Source organism: Aegilops tauschii, chromosome 2 (assembly GCF_002575655.3).
Source record: "Aegilops tauschii subsp. strangulata cultivar AL8/78 chromosome 2, Aet v6.0, whole genome shotgun sequence".
Lineage (NCBI taxonomy): Eukaryota > Viridiplantae > Streptophyta > Magnoliopsida > Poales > Poaceae > Aegilops > Aegilops tauschii.
Window position 1 is genome coordinate 307,053,551 of NC_053036.3, and position 6,681 is coordinate 307,060,231.

Below are 6,681 nucleotides of genomic sequence, written 5' to 3' on the forward strand. Positions count from 1 at the left end.
CAGCAGCCAGGGGAGACCTTGTACAAATACATCCAGTGCTTCACCAATGTTTGCCTCAAGATCCCCAAGGTGTCGGACGAGGCCATCATTTCAGCATTGACTGATGGCGTCCGGAATGTCAAGATGTAGGAAGAACTCGCCATACACGAGGACCTGTGCTTGACTTTGGAGATGTTCAACATGGCAACCTGGTGTGTGAGGGCAGAGGAAGGTCGCCTCTCCCTCCTCGAGCTCCCGGAGGCCGATCCTGATGACAAGAAGGCCAAGGCCAAGGACGTGAAGTGCAAGGGCCCGGCCGTGCTCGCGGCCGAGCCCGAGATGAAGCGCGGCTGCGACCACCCCGAGTCCTCCAAAGGCAGTTGCCTATTCTGCATCTTCCACAATGTCCAGAGCCACAACACCAACAACTGCCAAGAGCTCAGGGACATCCGAGATGGGCGCCTTGGCCGCCGCCCTGAGCGTAGCGACCGCGACTATGGCCGCGGAGGAGGCCGTGGTGTAGGATGCTTGGACAACCGTGACCCCTGCCAGGACTGGTGTGATCATCCACGTGAGGACCGCTGGCAGGGCCAGCCTCATGACGGTCCCTGGAGAGATCAGCCTCATGAGGATCGCCTTCAGGGCAACGCCGGCCTTCCTCCTCTACCGCCGCCGCCAAGGAGGAACGGCGACCACCGCCAAGATGATGGGATCGGGGGCTTCCAAGAGCCTCGTGCCATTGCCTACATCCTGGGTGGCGCTCAGGCCCCCGCCTCCCATCGCGTCTTCAAGCAGTTCGCTCGCGAGGTGAACGCGGCCCTCCCCAAGCTCGAGGCGTCACGTCCCCTCAGGTGGTGCAAGTACGCTATCACCTTCGACTCTACTGATCCGCTCAAGTGCGTAGCCATCGCTGGCACGCTCCCAATGCTCTGCTCACCTACCATCAGCAACGTCCTCGTCACCAAGACGCTCATAGATGGTGGCGCGGGGCTCAACGTCCTCTCCGACGAGACGTTTGACACGCTCCAGGTGCCATACGACCAGCTTCTGCCCACCAAGCCTTTCTCAGGGGTCACCGATGGCTCCACCATCCCCATAGGGCAGATCCGTCTCCCTGTCACCTTCGGCAATCGCGACAACTACCGTACCGAGCTCATCGACTATGACGTTGCCCACATTTGTCTCCCGTACAACGCCATCCTCGTGTATATAGCCCTTGCCAAGTTCATGGCAGTGACTCACCATGGCTACAATGTCCTCAAGATGCCAGGAAGTGGCGGCATCATCACGGTCGCCTGCGACGAAAAGGATGCGGTGTGTTCCCTCGAGCGCGCCTACCAGGCCACGACAGTCAAGAACTCAGATGACGAGGGCGCCATGCACCCCCTAAGGTCATTCCCAAGAAGAAGCAGCTACTCCACAAAGGATCTCAGGAGGGTGGGGTATCTGATGATTGTGCCTCAAGACCTGCGCCCATTGCTGGGGCGCCTTCCTCGCTTGCATAGGAAAGCGCGCCCGGCGCCCCGCTCAGGTTGGGCTCGGGGGCTCTCCTCTGGAGGGCCTTTGAGGGACCAGCGTCATGAGGGAGGCATTCGGGCACCATGTGGAGGCGTGCTTCAACGCGCACTTCCGTGAACAGGGCGCAGGGCGCAAGGCGCCAGGCGCTCAGGAGTTCATCACCAAGGCGATCGAGGAGCTTCAGGAGGTGCGAGCCATGCGTGGCGAGCGTCGCCCTGCACCACCCAGTGTAGCTGCCACCCCTGACATGGGTAGCGAGATGCGCATATGTGTCAACATCCCAGGACTCAACCGGGTTGCTTCTCTGGGGCTCTTCTGACCGTCCCGCGTTGGCCTGTGCGCAGGCCGCCCTCACAGCTACGTCTGCATGCCCTTCGGCCCGCAGAACGTAGCTTCATTGCACCAGAGCCACATGCAGGGCATCCTGGCGACTCACGAGGCGAGGCGCCAGGCGATCTCGACGGAGGAGGTGCCGGACCCTCGCGAGCCCCCCGGACCTCCGGAGCCTCACGAGGCTTGGGAGCCGGATGACTCATGAGGAGCGATTTCTTCAGCGCGCATCCCGAGCTGCCCCAACACTTCTTCAACGACGGTGCCAGGTGACCTTTTGGTTTGTTCAATTGAGGGCGCCCCTCGGGCCGCATTATCCTCAAGCTGTACGGGTCTGTCCCGGTAGCATGTATCATTTTGCGCATATACCAGAACTAGTCCTACCCTTTCGTGAATTGCTTTTATATCATCACCTGCATGTATGGTGCTTTGCCACCATGAATGTCGTGCGCCCTCACAAACCCGATCGCGACCACCTCATGATTAAGGACTCGCACAGTGTCTATGCTCGGGTCCGTCCATGCAGCGTTGCTAAACCCAAGTGGCTGAGCTCTGTCTTGCGGGCCAGTCCTCGTGTACGTCACCTCCCATGGCCCTTGGTGCCATGTTCTCGCATGAGCTAATCATGGGTGGATGAGTTAGGGCGTGCGACCCGGTGCCTCGCCGCCGCGGGGGCCGCACGCCGGCTGTCTTTCCTTAGGATCATTGCATGAGAAGACTGGGCACAGCGTCTGTGCTCGGGTCCGTCCCTGCAGCGTCAATAAACCCAACGGCTGAGCTCTGTCTGGCGGGCCGGCCCTGTTCACGTCACCTCCTGGGGTCGTTGGTGTTTGGCCTTCTCATGCGATATCCTCCGAAGATTCACTCGGTGCAGGCCATCTGACCATCTCCTAGGACCCTTGCAAATGCCCCGAACCAAAAATCCAGGCGCAACCCGCCTTGAGCTAGGGCCTCGTGAGTCCCGCGCTGGCTCATGGGTGCCCATATACACCTCGTCCAGTCCTGCCGTGCAAGCCACGTGTCAGGACGGGGTTGTACACACCCCGGAGTCTCCCCTCAGAGGGAGCTCCCACCAACGCACCAGCGGAAGCCCCATGCTCCGCGCTGGTGGACGACATGGTCGAGGAGCGGCTATGCCCATGCAAGAGTGGAAGCACCATGCTCCACGCTGGTGAATAAACAACTAAGGGCACCCTAGCGGCTGCAGTAACCTTAGGAGGGCTCTCGAGCCCGCCGTCCGGCCTCACCGCGCCACTTTCCCCACGGGAGAGTCGCGTGAGGGGGCTGGGCACGGGGGCTGCGCCCAGGCCACGCCTGGCTCACCCCACCTCATCAGGTCTCTCGCACCTGGTCTTCACGCGACCCCTTAGGAAAAAGCTGGCGAGGAGAGGTATGGGGGCTCTTGATTAACCCAGCCACTGCTCACATTTCCTTCATGAGGGTTGTTCGTACTTCAAGGGGGACCCCTGAGCATCGCGACTCAGGGGCCTCACTGGTAACGTAGCCCCTCATCCCTTGGTCTCGTCCTGGTGATTCGGACGCCCCAACAGTGGTTGAGGTATGCGCGGCGCCAGGCCCTGCCGACGCAGAACACTAAAGCAAACAGAAAGGAAATCGAGCACAGAAAGGAAATCACGGAGTCCTAGGCAAATTATTACAAAACATAATGTCTCTCAAGTTTAAGCAGAAGTTCTCACGCCTCCACGAGGCACGATAAATGTCGCAGGGCCAAACTAGGATGAAGCGCCGCCACCGCCTCGGTTGCCGATGTTGCTCGCCGCGGGAAGCGTGTCATCGACAAAGCCGCTGCCATCTTCGCCAGTCGCCGCGGCCGCGGGGTCGACGCAAAGGAACTTCTCCAGCAGGGCTTTCACCTATTTCTCCACGGCCTCGGCAGCAGCGCCGTGGGACTCGGGAGCCACCGGGTCGATCAGAGTGCCAAGGTCAAAGCTAGGATCCTAGAGATGGAGGTGGCTGAAGACACGCGTCGTGGCTGAGGTGAAAAGTGCGCGGCACTCCCCCTCCACCATGGTGCCCACTCCGGCGACGATGCCCTCAAGTGACGCGACGAGCTTGGGGAGCAGCCCGGTGAGGCCCTCCTCCGAAGTCACCAGTGGCTTCTCATACCCTTCTCCGTAAAGGGACTGCGGTGCCGTGCGGGATCTCAGCTCAAGGGAGACGAAGGCGTCGCGCCCCGCGGCAGCCACCTTCTCCGCCGTGATGAGGGTCTTCTCCCTGGCCTCCAGCCAGGCCGTCTCATCGGTGAGAAGTTTGGTGTGGGACGCCTGAGCCTTGTCCGCCTCCTCCTTCAGCTTACCTAGGCGGCTTTGCACCGCGGCCTGTTCCTGGGCCGCCTGCTCCAGCTCAGCATCCCGATCGGCGAGCATGGTGTCCCGGGCCTTGAGCTCCTCCTCCTGTTCTTGGAGCCGACGGGCGCGGGCGGCCTGCTCCTCACGGAGGGCCTTCAGCTCGGCTTCCACCATGCTGCAAAGTTCCTTGGCGGACGCTGCATCGACCAGCGCCGCATCACAAGCTGCCGTGGCCTCGCCGGCCTCCTTCCTGCCCTCCGCAGCGACAGCCTCGGCCTGGCCCCAGGCCTTCCTGATGGACGCGTCGGCCTGGATCCACCCCGAGATCAGCCCCAGACGCCCCGTCGCCACGCCCCTGTCGGCGCCCAGAAGATCGGTCCGGAGCTGGTCCAGCGCCACGTAGGCCTTCTGCAAAGCGCCGGGCCTGGCAGGCGAGCGATGGTCTGTCAACGCGAGGGCTTGGGGAGGAGGCGGCACCGGTGCCTGGACTGGCGCCGTCGCAGTAGCAAGAGCAGCAGGGGGCTCTAGAACCCCCAAATCCCCCGCGAGTACAACGGGGACGGGCAGCCTCGGAGGCTGGTAGGCCACAGAGGCGGTTTCCTCCAGAGGCTCCGCCACCAAGCTCTGAGGGGCCCGGGAACGCGAGGCGGTCTCCTCCACCCGCGTCGAGGTCGCCACGGCCGTAGCAGATGGCGTGGCCTTGCGAGCCACGACCTCCTCCTTCCTCCTCTTCACCACGGGCTTGAGCCTGGTCACTAGGAGAGGAGTGTCATGGGGGCAGCATCAAGGATAAAAAATGAAAGCAAGGTAAGATACTTACTCATCAGCGGCGATGTACACCCTTTTCCTGGCTAGGACCACAGCGCCTCCAATCTTCTTGAGCGTGGGCTTCGTTGCGCCCTAAGGATCGGCCGCGCTTACGGCAGCTGGCTCCGGAGCGGCAGCGACTGGCGACAAGGCGGGGGAGTCGCCTTGGGGAAGCAATGCCGCTCACCCTTCTTCGGAGTCGCTCAGTAGAGCCTCCGCAGAGGGGTGCCCCCGGACCTCGTGACAACCCCGGTGGAGCGCGGGGATCCCTCGACCAGGTATTCGGCAGCGTCATCATCATCGGAGAGATTGCAGAGGAGCTCGCTCTGCGACGGAGGGGAAGTCCCCTCCACATCGCCCATAGTCACCTCTGAGTCCTCCTCCCTCTTCTCCTTGGAGTCCTCGCTAGAGGACACCGGCACCGGGGAGTTGGGGAGCTTCGGCGGTACGAGCCCTAGCTCGTTGAAGATGGGCATGGCGGTGGCCAGCGCCACACCATCGCCGCGGCGGTACAACGAGAGATAGGCCGCCGGGAGGCTGCCTGGGTCCTTCTCGAGCAAGGTGCGCATGGCCTTGCTTAGCTCATCGCCTGTCAAGCTCCCTGGGTGTAGCCGGAGGTCATCCTTCGCGCCCTTGAAATCCCACATGGGGCGCGAGTGTGCTTGGAGCGGGGCTAGGCGCCGCGTCAGGAACTCCCTAACCAGCATGGCCCCCGTCAGCACTCCGGAGTCCATGTCCGCCTACAGCAGCATCAGGACCGGCGCTGCCCGGGGGTCGGTGAGCTTCTCATGAGCCCACTGGTCCAGCTTATCTGGCATCTTAGTCGGCAGCTCTAGCCGCGAATGGAGGCCTTTGGCATCCATGAAGATCCAGTTGCGCAGGAAGTCCTCCACCTTCTTCCCGGCCCTCATGAGCGCGTTGCTGCCATGTGGTGCGACGAAGGATACGCACCTGGAGCACTGGGTCGAGTCGTGCATCCAGAGGGAGAACAAGTGGCGGAGCAGCGCAATGGAGGGCGCCACGCCCACGAATGCCTCATAGTAGAAGGCGAAGATCAACATGAGAAGGATGGAGTTGGGCTGAAGGTGCAGAGCATGAATTTGGTAATGGTCGAGGACAGCAAGGAAGAGCCTGGAGAAGGGCGGGACAAGCCCCGCGAAGACGCTGTGGAGGAAGAAGGGATAGAAGGTCCCCGCCAAGGTTCCCCGCTCGATGGAGCCGGCCCAAAGCGCCGACTCCCTCCCCTCGTTGTCGTTGCTCGCCGTCAGCGGGAGCATGGCGGCAAGGTGCCTCGCCTCAGTCATGGAGGACGTGCTGAGGGCCGGCGCGGGCGAGGAGGCAGAGTGCACGACCGGAGCGGCGGGCTTCACCTTCTTGGTTGCCATCAGCGGAGAGCTCGGGGGAAAGATTCGGCAGATCTGGAGGCGCTCTTAGCAGGGAGGAAAGGGGATCTTGAGCAAGACAAACACAAGGAAATGAAGGCTCGGCCGCAGGCGCATGTCTTTTTGTCAGCCTGGGACTATTGTCGAGGCTGCGTGGGCAAGTGGAGACGCCCACGTCCCATCCAGCGCCACGCGTTGACTCAGCCCACAGGCGATTGGGGCCCGCGGTGCTTCACTCTTGCCTCTTGGCTTTGCCTCGAAGCCAAGTCCGAGCGCGCCTTGGGCCCGGGGGCTACTGTCGGCGTTCTGGGAATAGGGGTACCCAGACTTGCCAGCCTGCGGCCCACAGCGTGGCT